Source organism: Bufo bufo, chromosome 4 (assembly GCF_905171765.1).
Source record: "Bufo bufo chromosome 4, aBufBuf1.1, whole genome shotgun sequence".
Taxonomy (NCBI): Eukaryota; Metazoa; Chordata; class Amphibia; order Anura; family Bufonidae; genus Bufo; species Bufo bufo.
The window spans coordinates 520,635,046-520,652,760 of NC_053392.1; positions in this window are offsets into that span (position 1 = coordinate 520,635,046).

Below are 17,715 nucleotides of genomic sequence, written 5' to 3' on the forward strand. Positions count from 1 at the left end.
ATTTGGGATTTTTTCATAAATAAAGGTAAAATATTTTGACTCAAATTTATGACTATCATGAAGTACAATGTGTCACGAGAAAACAATCTCTGAATGACTTGGATAAATAAAGGCGTTCCAAAGTTATTACCACATAAAGTGAGATATGTCCGTTTTGCAAAATTTGGCCTGGTCAGGAAGGGGGCAAAGGGCCCAGATGGGAAGTGGTTAAGAAATTAAGGTCAGTCAGTCAGCCGAAAAATTGGGAAAACTTTGAAAATAAGGGCTATTTGACCATGAAGGAGAGTGATGGGGTGCTGCGCCAGATGACCTGGCCTCCACAGTCACTGTACCTGAACCCAATCGAGATGGTTTGGGGTGAGCTGGACCGCAGAGTGAAGGCAAAAGGGCCAACAAGTGCTAAGCATCTCTGGGAACTCCTTCAAGACTGTTGGAAGACCATTTCAGGGGACTACCTCTTGAAGCTCATCAAGAGAATGCCAAGAGTGTGCAAAGCAGTAATCAAAGCAAAAGGTGTCTACTTTGAAGAACCTAGAATATGACATATTTTCAGTTGTTTCACACTTGTTTGTTATGTATATAATTCCACATGTGTTAATTCATAGTTTTGATGCCTTCATAGTCATGAAAATAAAGAAAACTCTTTGAATGAGAAGGTGTGTCCAAACTTTTGGTCTGTACTGTACGTGATACATCGGATTTACTATTAAGACTCAACGGTGTATGTACGGATGACACAACAATGTTTGCCTCGATAGATGTTGAGGCTCTGTATAGTTCCATAAAACATCATCTGGGCCTAAGGGCGGTGGAGAGCTATTTATCCATGAGGGACAAAAGAGGTTCATCACACAATAAGTTTATACTGGATCTATTGAACTTTAGCCTAACTAAGAACTACTTTATCTTTGATGACCGTTACTACCACCAGCTCAGGGATACTGCGATGGGCAGTTTTTGCGCACCATCTTACGCAAATTTACTCCTGGGCTGGTGGGAGGCTAATTACATTGGGTCTGAAATGCTAGAAAAATGGCAGGATATGGTAGTTCTTTGGCTAAGGTTCATAGACGATATCTTTGTTCTTTAGAAGGGGACAGAAGATTCATTTATGGAATTTATGGGGGTGATTAATGACAACGATCTAGGCTTAAAATTCAACTCAGAGCATGACCGTGAAGCATTTTCATTTCTTGATGTTTTAATTGAAAGAGGTCTGTATAATAGTATAATCATCTCAGTATATTGTAAAAAAAAAACGGCGACAAATAGCCTCCTGCGGTGGGATAGCGCACATCCATATGCCCTACGAAAAGGTATCCCTAATGGCCAGTATCTTAGGCTTCGTCGAAATTGTTCAACCATGAAGAAATTTAGAAGCCAGGCCAAAGATTTAAGAACTAGGTTAAGGGAAAGAGGCTACCCCGACGGAGTGTTGAGAATGGCTTTGAATCAGCATGTAAAGAAAAAAGAGACATGATCCTCATCCCCAAAAAACATAAGACAGAGATATATCCGTGTTATAGGTACTTTTGATGATGCACATCAAAAGTGAGGCAAGTGCTATCTAAATATTGGGATATACTGAGAGCGGACCCAGATCTAGATGAGATCCTGGGACCATTTCCACAAATAACATACAGGAAGGGAAGGAGTCTAAGGGACATAGTAAATAGTCATTATCAGCCCCCAAAGAATCCAGGCAACTGGCTTTTTAAGGAGACCTTTAAGCAAATTTAAATGTGGTAAATGTACGGCCTGTAGCTAGGTATTGAAAACCAAGACGTTCACTGGCTCCAATACCAACAGAGAGTATTTTATCTGCGATTTTGTGAATTGTCTAACTACAGGTGTAGTGTACAGTACCTGGCACAATGTACCTGCCCCCTTGATTACGTGGGTAAAACAAAGAGAGAATTTAGGCTCCATATCAGAGACCAGGTAAACGATGTCCAGGATACCTCGGTGGCACATCATATAGTTCAATGTCACGGAGGGGATACTACATGTCTCAAGTTTATGGACATTCAGCATGTTCCTAAACCAAGGAGAGGTGGAGACTGGGATAAAATGATCCTAAGGGCAGAAACGAAGTGGATACACAGATTGAAGTCTGTGACACCCAATGGTTTAAATGAATATCTGTCATATAAGCCTTTCTTGTAATTACCTTGGGTATATCCACTTAAAAATTAAAATGAGTATTTGCCATAAGTAAATCCCTCCCACCCCTCCCCCTCCCTTTTCCCTGTAACTACTGGTGTATATCCTTAAAATGGAATAAGTATATACTATTGAACTGCACCTCATTTAGTATATAAGTCAAAATCTGGTGTTGTGATATATACTCATTATCAGCGCCGTTTGATATATGTTGAGGCTTTGTATAGTTCCATAAAACATCATCTGGGCCTAAGGGCGGTGGAGAGCTATTTATCCATGAGGGACAAAAGAGGTTCATCACACAATAAGTTTATACTGGATCTATTGAACTTTAGCCTAACTAAGAACTACTTTATCTTTCATGACCGTTACTACCACCAGCTCAGGGATACTGCGATGGGCAGTTTTTGCGCACAATCTTACGCAAATTTACTCCTGGGCTGGTGGGAGGCTAATTACATTGGGTCTGAAATGCTAGAAAAATGGCAGGATATGGTAGTTCTTTGGCTAAGGTTCATAGACGATATCTTTGTTCTTTAGAAGGGGACAGAAGATTTATTTATGGAATTTATGGGGGTGATTAATGACAACGATCTAGGCTTAAAATTCAACTCAGAGCATGACCGTGAAGCATTTTCATTTCTTGATGTTTTAATTGAAAGAGGTCTGTATAATAGTATAATCATCTCAGTATATCGTAAAAAAAAAACGGCGACAAATAGCCTCCTGCGGTGGGATAGCGCACATCCATATGCCCTACGAAAAGGTATCCCTAATGGCCAGTATCTTAGGCTTCGTCGAAATTGTTCAACCATGAAGAAATTTAGAAGCCAGGCCAAAGATTTAAGAACTAGGTTAAGGGAAAGAGGCTACCCCGACGGAGTGTTGAGAATGGCTTTGAATCAGCATGTAAAGAAAAAAGAGACATGATCCTCATCCCCAAAAAACATAAGACAGAGATATATCCGTGTTATAGGTACTTTTGATGATGCACATCAAAAGTGAGGCAAGTGCTATCTAAATATTGGGATATACTGAGAGCAGACCCAGATCTAGATGAGATCCTGGGACCATTTCCACAAATAACATACAGGAAGGGAAGGAGTCTAAGGGACATAGTAAATAGTCATTATCAGCCCCCAAAGAATCCAGGTAACTGGCTTTTTAAGGAGACCTTTAAGCAAATTTAAATGTGGTAAATGTACGGCCTGTAGCTAGGTATTGAAAACCAAGATGTTCACTGGCTCCAATACCAACAGAGAGTATTTTATTCGCGATTTTGTGAATTGTCTAACTACAGGTGTAGTGTACAGTACCTGGCACAATGTACCTGCCCCCTTGATTACGTGGGTAAAACAAAGAGAGAATTTAGGCTCCATATCAGAGACCAGGTAAACGATGTCCAGGATACCTCGGTGGCACATCATATAGTTCAATGTCACGGAGGGGATACTACATGTCTCGAGTTTATGGACATTCAGCATGTTCCTAAACCAAGGAGAGGTGGAGACTGGGATAAAATGATCCTAAGGGCAGAAACGAAGTGGATACACAGATTGAAGTCTGTGACACCCAATGGTTTAAATGAATATCTGTCATATAAGCCTTTCTTGTAATTACCTTGGGTATATCCACTTAAAAATTAAAATGAGTATTTGCCATAAGTAAATCCCTCCCACCCCTCCCCCTCCCTTTTCCCTGTAACTACTGGTGTATATCCTTAAAATGGAATAAGTATATACTATTGAACTGCACCTCATTTAGTATATAAGTCAAAATCTGGTGTTGTGATATATACTCATTATCAGCGCCATTTGATATATCCTTGTCACTACCCAATAGTATTTGCTTCCTAAAATGATGTTAATAAACAGTAATAATCTGCAAGTGGCCAGAACACATATGTGAAGATCCATTATATACCCTGTTTTTGTTGGAATGTAAGTGATTGATTAAAAGAGACAGACAGGGTTAATGGAATGCTGGTTACTTTCAGCTTGCTAGAATACATTTTTCTTTTTTCTTTGTCTAAAATACATGGCACGATGCGATCGTAAACAAAGACTTGCAGAGTTTAGAATCAGCCGGGGACGCAGAGTAAGATCCCCATGGCAACATGCACGCCCACTGACCATGTCACTTCCGGTAAGGAGCGGAGCGCAGCGAGTCCTGCACTGCAATAGGCTGTGCCTTGAGACCACGCATCTCCGTTCGGGATTGGTCGCCAGGTCAGGTGGGAGTAGACTATGGGCGGCACCCCTACAATGCAAATTGGTTGGTAATTTTGGTAGGTGGAGCCTAGCGCCATTAATAGGACACCATAAAGTGTCTTGATATGTAAGCAGAAGAGCTGCCACTGCTTATAGTGCTCTGCTATACTAACATAGCCATGTCCCTGAAGAGCCAATTTTTACTTGGCGAAACGCTTCGGATGATGGAATAGATTTGCAAGGGAGGGAAGCTATAAGGGAATTTTAGCACAGGTCTGAGGTTCCAGCGCCTGGGGGTCGCCCTTCTCAGGGCGGGTGCTCTGACTACAGCCATTTAGGCTGGGTTCAGACCTGAGCGTCTTTGATATGCGCGTTTAACGCGCGTTTTTGACGCGCGTTTTTGACGAGCGTTTTTTGCAATAGTAAACGCGCGTTTGACGCGCGTTTGTGTGATTGACTGCAATGTCCTATGGCCACAAACGCGCGTCAAAACGCCCCAAAGAAGCTCAAGTACTTGTTTGAGCGTAGGGCGTTTTACAGCACGTTTTTCAGCGCTGTAAAACGCTCAAGTGAGAACCAGGGCCATAGGGGAGCATTGATTTTCATGTGTTGAGCGTTTTACAGCGCGTTTGAACGCGCTGTAAAACGCTCAAGTGTGAACCCAGCCTTAGGGATTCCCTGCCTATAGACTAGTTGGCTTAGGGAAAGCTCATAGGCTGAGGAACAAACCCCCCCTGATTACTCAATTGTCAGACTATTCCCCCTCCAGATAAGGAACTGATAAGGGCCATACATGTGTCAGCACCCTTCTGCTCCCCCTCTAGATAGTGCAGTCACATACTTTATTTAGTGTCTCAACTTATTTTATTTATTAAGCTAAATAAAAGTTATATTTTAACTTCCAATAATAAGGCACACTCAGTTCATCAGTATACAGTTTAGAGACCACTGAGTTTATATAGTAAGTCAATAAATTTTAGACCTCTACTGAACACGTTCAATTGCCCTGAAAGTTGGTATATAATTCACACTGCTGCTACCTTGATTTAAGATTCTGTGCAAAATCTCATGCGCGGTGACGTATGACGTCACCACACCGGCCGACGTGACATCATGCGGCGTGCGAGATTTTGTGCTAGATTTTTTATCAAGATGACGGCGGAAGGTTCTTCACGATCAAATAGATGAGGTAAGTATGATTTTATAAATTTTATTATAAACCTTAATATTAATGTCAGATGCTGCTATCAGCAATGCACACCGCATCTGAGGAGTACAATGATGGGAAGCTATGCAATTGCTGTTCCCTGTCATTGCACCCGCTACTTACAAAGAAATGCATTTCGTGACTAAGTAGTTCATCGCAAAGCAAATTTTTTATTTTTTATTTGGCGAAGCAGCCAAATCGAATTTTCAAGAACTTCGCTCAACACTAATCTCAACCACATAAGGCCTTTTCCAAGCCAAGCACAGAGTACATGCATGTGATTCCAATATAACACGCAACAATTAGTAGTAATACAGTGTTCTACATAGTAATAAAGAAGAAGATGGAACTCTTGAAACATTTATTCACCGTTTGCTTTGAGATAAAGTGCCCAGCCTGTTTTCCCTGCATCTGTTTAAGTAAATGCAGCCCATCTGTTTCTATAACTCCAAACCAAAAGCCTTTATTGGGAAACTTTATAGGTCATTAAGAACGGAATAACAAATACCTTGTGAACACCTTTAAGAGCCATTGTCCTAGTTCAGTTTATATCAGGGGTTCTGGAGCCTTTGTGTCTCTAGCTTCGAATTTAAGCAAAAATTAACAAAGAATTCCAGCTTATTTAGTAAATACTATTCTGATGTACATACCCTTTTTGTCTAGAAAATCTCATCCTATTTTAATCAGATCCATAATACTAGAGTCAGGGCACATGAACCCAAAACAACTGAGGCTGCAGTTCCATAGATCAAGAGGTTTATTAATTGTCTTTCTTTATGCACACAACCATTTTTTTCTTGCGGTCCGCAAAAACGGGTTCCGTTTTTCCGTGATCCGTGACCGTTTTTTCGTCCGTGGGTCTTCCTTGATTTTTGGAGGATCCACGGACATGAAAAAAAAAGTCGTTTTGGTGTCTGCCTGGCCGTGCGGAGCCGAACGGATCCGTCCTGAATTACAATGCAAGTCAATGGAGACGGATCCGTTTGACGTTGACACAATATGGTGCAATTTCAAACGGATCCGCCCCCCATTGACTTTCAATGTAAAGTCAGGAGTTAATATACCATAGGATCGGAGTTTTCTCCAATCCGATGGTATATTTTAACTTGAAGCGTCCCCATCACCATGGGAACGCCTCTATGTTAGAATATACCATCGGATTTGAGTTACATCGTAAAACTCAGATCCGACAGTATATTCTAACACAGAGGCATTCCCATAGTGATGGGGACGCTTCTAGTTAGAATATACTACTAACTGTGTACATGACTGCCCCCTGCTGCCTGGCAGCACCCGATCTTTTACAGGGGGCTGTGATCAGCACAATTAACCCTTCAGGTGCTGCACCTGAAGGGGTTAATTGTGCGTATCATAGCCCCCTATAAGAGATCAGGGGCTGCCAGGCAGCAGGGGGCAGACCCCCCTCCCTCCCCAGTTTGAATATCATTGGTGGCCAGTTTGCGGCCTCCGTCGGCCCCCCTCCCCCCCTCTATTGTAATTTCATTGGTGTCCAGTGTGCGGCCTCCCCTCTCTCCCCCCCCCCGCCCGATCATTGGTGGCAGCGGAGATTCCGATCAGAGTCCCAGTTTAATCGCTCTGGGGCTCCGATCGGTAACCATGGCAACCAGGATGCTACTGCAGGCCTGGTTGCCATGGTTACTTATCAATATTACAATATTAGAAGCATCATACTTACCTGCTGCGCTGTCTGTGACCGGCCGGGAGCTCCTCCTACTGGTAAGTGACAGGTCTGTGCGGCGCATTGCTTAATGATCTGTCACTTACCAGTAGGAGGAGCTCCCAACCGGTCACAGACAGCGCAGCAGGTAAGTATGATACTTCTAATATTGTAATATTGCTAAGTAACCATGGCAACCAGGCCTGCAGTAGCGTCCTGGTTGCCATGGTTACCGATTGGTGCCCCAGAGCGATTAAACTGGGACTCCGATCGGAACTCTCCGCTGCCACCAATGATCGAGGGGGGGAGAGGGGAGGCCGCACAATGGCCACCAATGATATTAATACAATAGAGGGGGGGCCGGGGGGGGGCCGCACACTGGCCACCAATGATATTACAATAGAGGGAGGGGGGGTCCGCACGCTGGCCACCAATGATATTACAATAAAGGGAGGGGGGGGGGCGACGGAGGCCGTACACTGGCCACCAATGATATTACAATAGAGGGAGGGAGGGGGGCCGGGGGAGGCCGCACACTGGCCACCAATGATATTACAATAGGGGGGAGGGGGGGCCGCACACTGGCCACCAATGATATTCAAACTGGGGAGGGAGGGGGGTCTACCCCCTGCTGCCTGGCAGCCCCGGATCTCTTATAGGGTGCTATGATATGCACAATTAACCCCTCAGGTGCAGCACCTGAGGGGTTAATTGTGCGGATCACAGCCCCCTGTAAGAGATCGGGTGCTGCCAGGCAGCAGGGGGCAGTCATGTACACAGTTCGTAGTATATTCTAACTAGAAGCGTCCCCATCACTATGGGAACGCCTCTATGTTAGAATATACTGTCGGATATGAGTTTTCACGAAGTGAAAACTCATCTCTGAAAAAGCTTTTATGCAGATGGATCTTCGGATCCGTCTGCATGAAAGTAACCTACGGCCACGGATCACGGACGCGGATGCCAATCTTGTGTGCATCCGTGTTCTTTCACGGACCCATTGACTTGAATGGGTCCGTGAACCGTTGTCCGTCCAAAAAATAGGACAGGTCGTATTTTTTTGACGGACAGGAAACACGGATGCGGCTGCAAAACGGTGCATTTTCCGATTTTTCCACGGACCCATTGAAAGTCAATGGGTCCGCGAAAAAAAAACGGAAAACGGCACAACGGCCACGGATGCACACAACGGTCGTGTGCATGAGGCCTTAATCTTACTCATTTTGTGATGTTAACTTCGGTAGCTCTCTCAAATATATTACGTACAGTAGTTGTAGTCATGATCTCTGCTCACTGCGTGTGAATGGAAATGTTGTTTCATACATCCACGTGTTCACTATCACCTGATTAACAGACAAAAAACGGACATAGCTATGCTGTAAATAATTGTGCCCAATTTTCACCATCTGGTGATAAAAATAATGTTCCCCTTCACTGACTGCAATAAAAAAAGCAACAACTGAAAATTCAAGGCATGTTGCATCATTTCAGAATGTTTCGATATCCCATAGCTATGTTTTCATACTTAAAACCACTTGATTGGAGTTAGGGCTATAGAAATCAGTGAATTTCCCATAATTTGGTCAAATAAGCTGTCAGATTTGATCAGGTCCAAATAAATTCTAGAGATCTAGAGATGAGCAAATTGATTCTCCAGAATTAATTTGTCCTATCACCAGGGCTTTTTCATTTGCATAAGTTCAACACTTTTCATCATGTTTACTCTATATTTCTATTTAGCTGGGTAATATCCATTTGCCAATGTAGAGTGTCTCCTCTCCATCACAGATAAGTGGACTGAGTATCTATCTACCAGGTGAGCTGAAAGCCTACTTTATACGTCATTGTCTATATTTAAAAAAATTGCAGCCTACTCCATCACATACTTTATATCGAACCAGGTTTTCCCTTAAAAGGTCTTTTGTCAGGTCCAACTCCCCCAAAGAAGGAAAACACTTGTCAGCTCTTTGACTGGTATATTTTAATAAACACTCTTATCACACAAAAAGAAACAATTCTGGATCATCATTTTTTAGAACTCTGTGTTCAGCCATACCTGTTATTTCTCCAAAAAATGTATTAATAAATTGACAATTAAATGTTGTGATTTCCTTTGCCAAAGTGCTGATACTGTCATCACTGATTGCATAGTGCCATATGGCAAGAGTCAGTTGTGCCAATTTATTAATCTCTTTCTAGGAGGAATAACAGAGAAACAGTACAATTTATAGATCTAATAGTTAGTGTTGATTGAGCACCATAGTGCTTGTGTGCTCGGGGGCTCAGGCCAAACACATCGGGATGCTCGGGTGCTCTACCGAGTACCTGAGTATAATGGAAGTCAATGGGAGAACCCGAGCATTAACCCAGGCGCCCCCTGCTCTGAAGAGGGGAGGGTGCCTGGTTCATAGGAAAAGTTCAGAAATTGATGGAAACACCACCGAAATGGTTCGGGAACAGCATGGGGAGTATGTCTGGATGCATCTTGGATAGAGTTGAGCAAACACCTAGATGTTCGGGTTCGACGGGTTCGGCCGAACTTCACAAAAAAGTTCGAGTTCGGGACCCGAACTTGACCCCGAACTTTGGAGCACTAAAATGCCTCTAAAAAAGTAATGGAAAGGGCTAGAGGGCTGCAAAAGGCAGCAACATATGATTAAGAGTATGGCAGGTACTCTGCAAACAAAAGTGGATAGGGAAATGACTTCAAATAACATAAAATATGTAAAAAAAAAAAAATAATAATCTTGATCTGGGAGGAGGGGGTCCATATGGAGTAGGAGGTTGATGAGGTGGTGGATGTGGCGGTGTAGGTGGCAGAGGCGATGGGGGAGATAGCCAACACAGTTTTTTAGTTTTTAATTTTATTTTATTTCTTTCAAATTTTGGTAGACTCCTAAACATTGGGAAATATAAAGAATAAAACAAATAGAAAGTGGCCTGAAGTACAACAATGGTTGGGTGAGGCCAGTATACATGTCTATTCTGCATAAGGTACGGACAAGTCCTGTTAGATCCATGCCTGGTTCATTTTAATGAACTTGAGCTTGTCCACATTGGCTGAGGACAGGCGGCTGCGCTTGTCTGTGATAACCCCCTCCTGCCATGCTAAACAAACGTTCAGACAATACACTGGCTGCAGGGCAGGCCAGCACCTCCAAGGCATAAAGGGCAAGCTCAGGCCATGTGCCCAATTTGGAGACCCAGAATTTGAAGGGGGCAGACCCATCAGTCAGTACGTGTAGGCGTGTGCACACATACTGCAGTGCTCAACCATGTTGCACGTCCCTGTGACGGCCTTGATCCAATTGGATATCTTCCCTATCAACTTTTTATGTTCTTTTATGCGCCTACCATGGTGATCACGGGTAAGGGGGAATCAGGGTTCTATGCCGGAGAGGGAGCCTGAGAAACGTATACCACATCCAAGGGAGGTCAATGGATAAAATAAAATGCAATCGAGTGGAAATGTGTGACAAAATATTAAAGCAGAAGCTTCCAAGTAAAGGACGGGGCACAGGGCAATTTCCCACTTCCGACTCGGGGAGGTAGTGACGATAAATAACAATACAGGACTCTTAAGATGCCCTGTTATTGGAATGATTAATAAAAAATTACAGGGAATGTCACTGGGGTATTTTGGATATGGAAATTTTAGACAGCAGAGGCCCTGCTGCCGCTTTGTTGACTCTAGATAACTTCTGCCTGATCGCACGTCCCCGTGACGTCCATGATCCAATTGGATATCTTCTCTATCATCTTTCGATGTTCTTTTCTGCGTCTACCATGGTGATCACGGGTAGCGGGGAATCAGGTTTTCCCGCCAGAGAGATAGCGTGAGTAAGGGATACCACATCCAAGGGAGTTCAATGGCTGAAATGTAATTGAGCAGAAATGTGGGACAAGTTATTAAAGCAGAAGGATCGAATGAAAGGTGGGGGCACGTGTCAATTAAAGACAAATTTTTGAAATTTAGGTCCCTGTCACCTATGCAGAGGGGTTATTCATCAGCAAAAATGGGTTGATGTCACCCACCAATGGAACAGACGATTTTTAAAAATGTCGGTCCCTGTCAACTTTGCAGAACAGGGGTTTATTCACGGCAAAAATGGTAAAATGTCAACCAAGAATGTAATAAGCGCTTTTGCACCCTTCTCCATCTTTTGCTGTGCTGGTGCCTCTGTGCTACCACCGCCTCTTCCTCCGAACTACATAGGTCACTCGCATTACCTTGATTCCATGTGGGGTCGAGGACCTCATCGTCCACCACATCATCTTCCACCCAGTCTTCACCCCTGGCTTCCTTGTCGGTCTGCACACTTTCGAAAGCCCCAGCAGTTGGCACCTGTGTTTTGTCATCATCTGAGACATGCTGCGATTGTCCTCCCATGTACTCATCTTGAAAGATAAGTGGTTGGGCATTGGTGCACTCAATCTCTTCCACTTCTGGGGCAGGGCTAGTTGGATGGCCCTGGGAAACCCTGCTAACAGAGTAATCAAAAAGCAGAAGAGACTGCTGCATGACTTGGGGCTCAGACTGCTTGGCTGATTTGCAAGGGGGTGAGGTGAAAGACTACTGGACATCGGCTGCAGCTGCCAACTGTGGTCTTTCAGCAGAAGACTGGGTGGGAGACAATGTGAGGGAACTGGATCCACTGTCAGCAACCCAATCTACTATCGCCTGTACTTGTTCTGGCCTCACCATTCGTAGAGCCGCATTAGGCCCGACCAAATACCGCTGCAGGTTCTGTCACCTACTCGCACCTGAGGAAGGGTTTTCACTTGTGCGTGTAGCTGGCACTAGGCGATGTGTAAGAGGAGCATGGGTCTTAATTGCCTTGTGCACCATGGGGAGGGGGGGGGGTTTCACTGCTGTGGGACCCGATATAGAACCGTAAGGGGAGCGGATAATACTGACCATCCACCAATACTGTGTAAATGTCATGTATTTTGACATGGAATGTCCGCGGATTGGCGGACAAGCTTAAATGTAGGGTGGTCCATGATACCATCTCTAGACATTTACCTGCTATCGTGGGGCTGCTTGAGACTTATTTAACTGCTGAAAAATGTATTATATGCAAAAATCTTGGACGCAGTACGAGTACCACTCCCACTATTCTGCCTATTCGCGAGAGTAAGTGTCTAGATTCATAGAAATGTGGATTATGACCCATATGATCAATGGATCGATAAAGAGGGAACATTCGTATTTTTATATGGCCGATGGATGGGACTGGTATGTGTGCTTGCGTTTGTATATATCCCCCCCCCATTCTCTTCTGAGGTGTTGAGAAAACTTGCGGAATATGTCTGTAAGCGGGATCCGTGTCCCATATTAGTGCTGGGAGACTTTAACTCCATTATGGACAATAAGGACAGGGTATCTGTGATTGGTGGAGGGGGGAGCGTTAATGATCAGCCCACGATTCTTAGCAGGATCTGCCAGGAGTTGGGCCTTATGGATGTGTGGCAGTCTCTGTATGGGGAAAAAACTGCCTTCTCCTGCTTTAGCAGGTTTTGCAGGGTTATGTCTAGGATAGATTTATCCCTGGCGAGCCCAGAATTTCTGGAACGGATACAAAAAATGAAGTATGAGCCACACGGTATATCTGACCATACTCCTATGTTGCTGTCGATGGTTGATTCTGTGTTTTTAAAAGGGAGAAAACCTTTTTGGTTAAATCTACACTGGATCCATGTGGTCGGTGACCAAGAAAGGATCAGGGAAGATATTTTAGAGTTTTGGGCATTAAACTACGGATCCACACATATACATTTTGTGTGGGATTCTCTGAAGGCTATGATAAGAGGGATATATTGTAAGAGGATTAGGAAAAAAAAAGGGCGGAATACGCTAATACTGAAAAGGAATTGGCAGAGAGGGTTGGGGCTTTGGAGGTAGATTTGGCCAGACAGAACGGGGAAAATACCCGACTATTATTAATGGAAGCTAAGAGGAAACATCAGACCTTTCTATATGAAAAAGTGAAACACAAGTCCTTTTTTGCGGTACAGCGGGCCTTCTTTGAAAAAGGGAAAACAGGTAGAATGCTGGCATCTGTAGTCGCCAATCAAAAGATCCAAATCCCAATAAAGCGAATTAAGCTGGCCTCTGGTGCTCTAACCAATGACTATTTAAAGATTAAATCTGCCTTCATGGAATATTTTAATAAATTATTCCAGTCGGAACTCGGGGTGGAAGATGGAGCCTTGGCTCCTTTTTTGGATAATGTGGTACTCCCTCGCCTCTCCAATCAAGATCGTTTAAAATTAATTTCACCAATCACACTTGAGGAGTTGGAGTCTGCCGTCAATAGTATAAAAAGCAATACGGCCCCGGGCAGAGATGGCTTACCTTTTGAACTATATAGAGTACATCGTAAAACGGTATTGCCACTCCTTCTTCAAATGTTTAATGAATCTTGGAGGAGTGGTATACTCCCTCCTTCCCTGAGGGAGGATTCCATCTCTCTAATTTTGAAGAAGGACAAAGATAAGACTGAAGTTGGGTCGTATCGCCCAATTTCATTACTTAATACCGACTACAAGATACTAGCTAAATTGCTCGCTAACAGGTTGAGGGGGGTTATACACTGTCTGATCCATCCGGATCAGACGGGTTTTATCCCAAAGCGAAATATACAATCTAATATCCGTAGAGCCTTTCTTAACATATAGGTTGGGGATGGGGAGGACCGCTCCACCCTGTATTTGGATGCCGAGAAGACCTTTGACAGGGTGGAGTGGCCCTTCCTATGGGGAACTTTGAACAGAATGAACCTGGGTGAACATTTTATTAAATGGATACAGTTGCTCTATTGTGGACCCACTGCCAGTGTTAAGATAAACGCGATTGACTCCGAACAGTTCCCCCTACAGCGAGGCACCCGGCAGGGATGTCCCCTCTCACCTCTGATATTCGCCCTGATATTCGCCCCTTGCATGCAAAATCCGACAGTCTAAAGAGATTGTTGGTTTCGGAGGGAGAGGAGAGGAAAATAAAATTACCCTGTATGTGGACGATATTCTTGTTTTCGTGAGGCAGGGTTGGAAAGCCGTTCCACTTTTTATGAATATATTGGAAGAGTATGGTTCACTATCAGGGTATAAAGTAAACTGGGATAAGTCTGAACTTCTCCCACTTGTTCGAGCTCCCCCCGCTGGCGCTTTAGGTATTAGGCCACTCGGACTTACTGACTCTATACGATATCTGGGTATCAGAATTAGTGCAGATTTGACTAGATATAACCTTCTAAATATAATTCCTATAATCAATAAGGTGAGGGAGAAGATTCACACTTGGCAGAAGCTGCCTTTGTCACAGGTAGAAAGGATTGCACTGGTTAGGATGGTGGTCCTCCCTATCGCTCTATACCCCTTGACAGCGTGTCCAATATGGATTGATGATTCATTCTTTGGACTGCTGGATAGATTGCTGAATGAGTTAATCTGGGGGATGGGAAGGGTCAGGATTAAGCAAAAATATCTTTGGCTCTCTGAGAGAGACGGCGGCCTTTCCCTCCCATTCCTTCAGGGATACTATATTGCAGCTCAGATAATGTGGTGGGTGGGACGAGGGGGGGACCACCAGTCTGCGATGCTGTTGAGTATCCTGTCAAGGGACTTTCATGGGTCATATGGAGATATTTTTTCTATTTTGGAGACTGGGCATCCGGGGAAAAGGAAAAAACTGTGTTTAATTAGCGATACGTTATATAGGGTTTGGAATAAGATTAAAAAATTACTGGGTGTAAGAAATCCCACTCACTTTACTCCACTTTGGCACAATTGTAATTTAAAAGAATTCATGTCAATTGAAGATTATAAATATTGGAACTCACGCGGTATCAACCGCTTAACCCATATAATATCACATGGTAGTATCATTCCTTTAGATGAATTAATAAAGGGTACAAATGTCACCTTTTTTAGATAGATATAGATATGCACATATTAGTCATGCATTCATGAGCACTCAGGATAAAAGCCTTTTGACTATTAGGGCAAATTCCTTTTTGGATTATTGTTTTAAATTTAAGGATACACAACTCACTCTTTCTCAAATATATCACAGATTCCGGGACTGCCTAGGGGAAATAATAACATTTAAAAGCGAGGGAGGCTGGGAAGCTGAACTGGGCGATGGGAGCATTTTAGAATGGGATATAGTATATCAAAATATAAAAAAGTATTGATTTCCCAAAAATATAGATTGATGCAGTTCAAAATTGTACATCGCCTATACTACTCCCCCACCTTCCTCGCCAAAATATATAAGGGGAAAAGGGACACGTGTTGGAAGTGCTCGGCAGAAAAGGCTGGTCTAAGTCACTTGCTATGGAATTGTCCAGAAGTAGATGGGTTTTGGACCAGTATCTATGAAGAACTATATAGAAGATATAAGATTAAATTGAACCGTTGTTTTATGCAGGAAATACTAAGTCTCTTTCCCCCTACCAATTTAACGCCCTACCAGATACGAGTCTGTTTGAAGGGTTTTATGGCCGCAAAGGCCCTGATTGTTAAATACTGGGGCACAAAAAATAACCCTAGCTTTTCCGAGGGGAGGGCTCGGATAGACACTATTGACGCCTATAGAAGAATAGCAAGAAAATCAGAGCAATGTTAGAAAGTGTTTGCCCAAAATGTCTGTATTTCAAATACCTGAATAGAAGCCCTGTATTTAAAGGGTGTATCTCACACGGCCTGAAGCAGACTAGGCCTCAATTAAATTTGCTTGCCCAAAATGGCTGTATTTCAAATACCTGAATCCAACCCCTGTATTTAAAGGGTGTATCTCACACGCCCTGAACCAGACTAGGCCTCATTTAAAGATTTGTTCACCAAATGGCGGCATTTCAAATATCTGAATATAACCCAAATATATAAAGGGTGTATCTCACAATGACATATGAAGCAAAGGCTGCCAAATAAACTATTTTTGCCCAAACGGGTGTTTGTTTAATAACTGAATATGGCAGCAGTATATAACCTTGGAATTTCAAACGTCAAGATGATGCAAGGCCTGAAATATTGTGGATTTTGCCCCAAAAAGGGTGTTTTATTAATAGAAGAATATAAGCCCCTATATACAGGGTGTATCTCACAAGGCCTGACCCACACTAGGCCTCAATTAAAGATTTGTGCACCAAATGACGGTATTTCAAATATCTGAATATAACCCAAATATATAAAGGGTGTATCTCACAATGACATATGCAGCAAAGGCTGCCAAATAAACTTTTTTTTTGCCCAAAAGGGTGTTTGTTTAATAACTGAATATGGCAGCAGTATATAACCCTGGAATTTTAAACATCAAGATTCTGCAAGGCCTGAAATATTGTGTATTTTGCCCCAAAAAGGGAGTTTTATTAATAAAAGAATCAAACCCCTGTATTTAAAGGATGTATTTCACACGCCCTGAACCAGACTAGGCCTTCTTTTAATTTTGTTTGCCCAAAATGGCTGTACCTGAATAGAACCCCTGTATATACAGGGTGTAACACGCCCACACTAGGCCACAATTTAATTTGTTTGCACAAAATGGCTGTATTTCAAATACCTGAATAGAAGCCCTGTATTTAAAGGGTGTATTTCACACGCCCTGATCCACACTAGGACGCTATCAAAGAATTGTGCCCAAAATGGCTTTATTTCAAATAACTGAATAGAAAGACAGTATGTAAAGGCGGTATCTCACAATGACATCTGCAGCAAAGGCTGCCAACTAATTTTTTTTTGCCCAAACGGGTGTTTGTTTAATAACTGAATTTGACAGCAGTATATAACCCTGGAATTTCACACGTGCTGATGCTGCAAGGCCAGAAAAATAGTGGAATCTGGCAAAAAATTGTGTTTTTAAAAACCCAGAAAATGATGGCTGTATTTCTAGCTTAAATTACACACTGACTAATCTAGATGTTGTATATTGCCAAAAAAGTGTTTTTTTGGTAACAGAATATGAAAGCTGTATATATTAAACTTGAATTTAACACTTGCAGATCTGGAAAATAGTGTTTTTTGGCAAAAAAGTGTGTTTTTAAAAACACAGAAAATGATGGCCGTATTTCTAGCTTAAATTGCACACTGACTAATCCAGATGTTGTATATTGCCAAAAAAGTGTTATATTTTGGTAACAGAATATGAAAGCTGTATATATTAAACTTGAATTTAACACTTGCAGATCAGGAAAATAGTGGTTTTTGGCAAAAAAGTGTGTTTTTAAAAACCCAGAAAATGATGGCTGTATTTCTAGCTTAAATTGCACACTGACTAATCCAGATGTTGTATATTGCCCAAAAAATGGTGATTTTCAATGTCCCAAAAGCTCAGATGCAGTGTTGGTGCACTGAGCTTTTATAAAATGGCCGCCACCGCCGCCCACCTAACTGACTTATTAAAGTTATTTTTTTTCGGTCACTGGGCTCAGGGCAGGATAAAAAAATTGTACCCA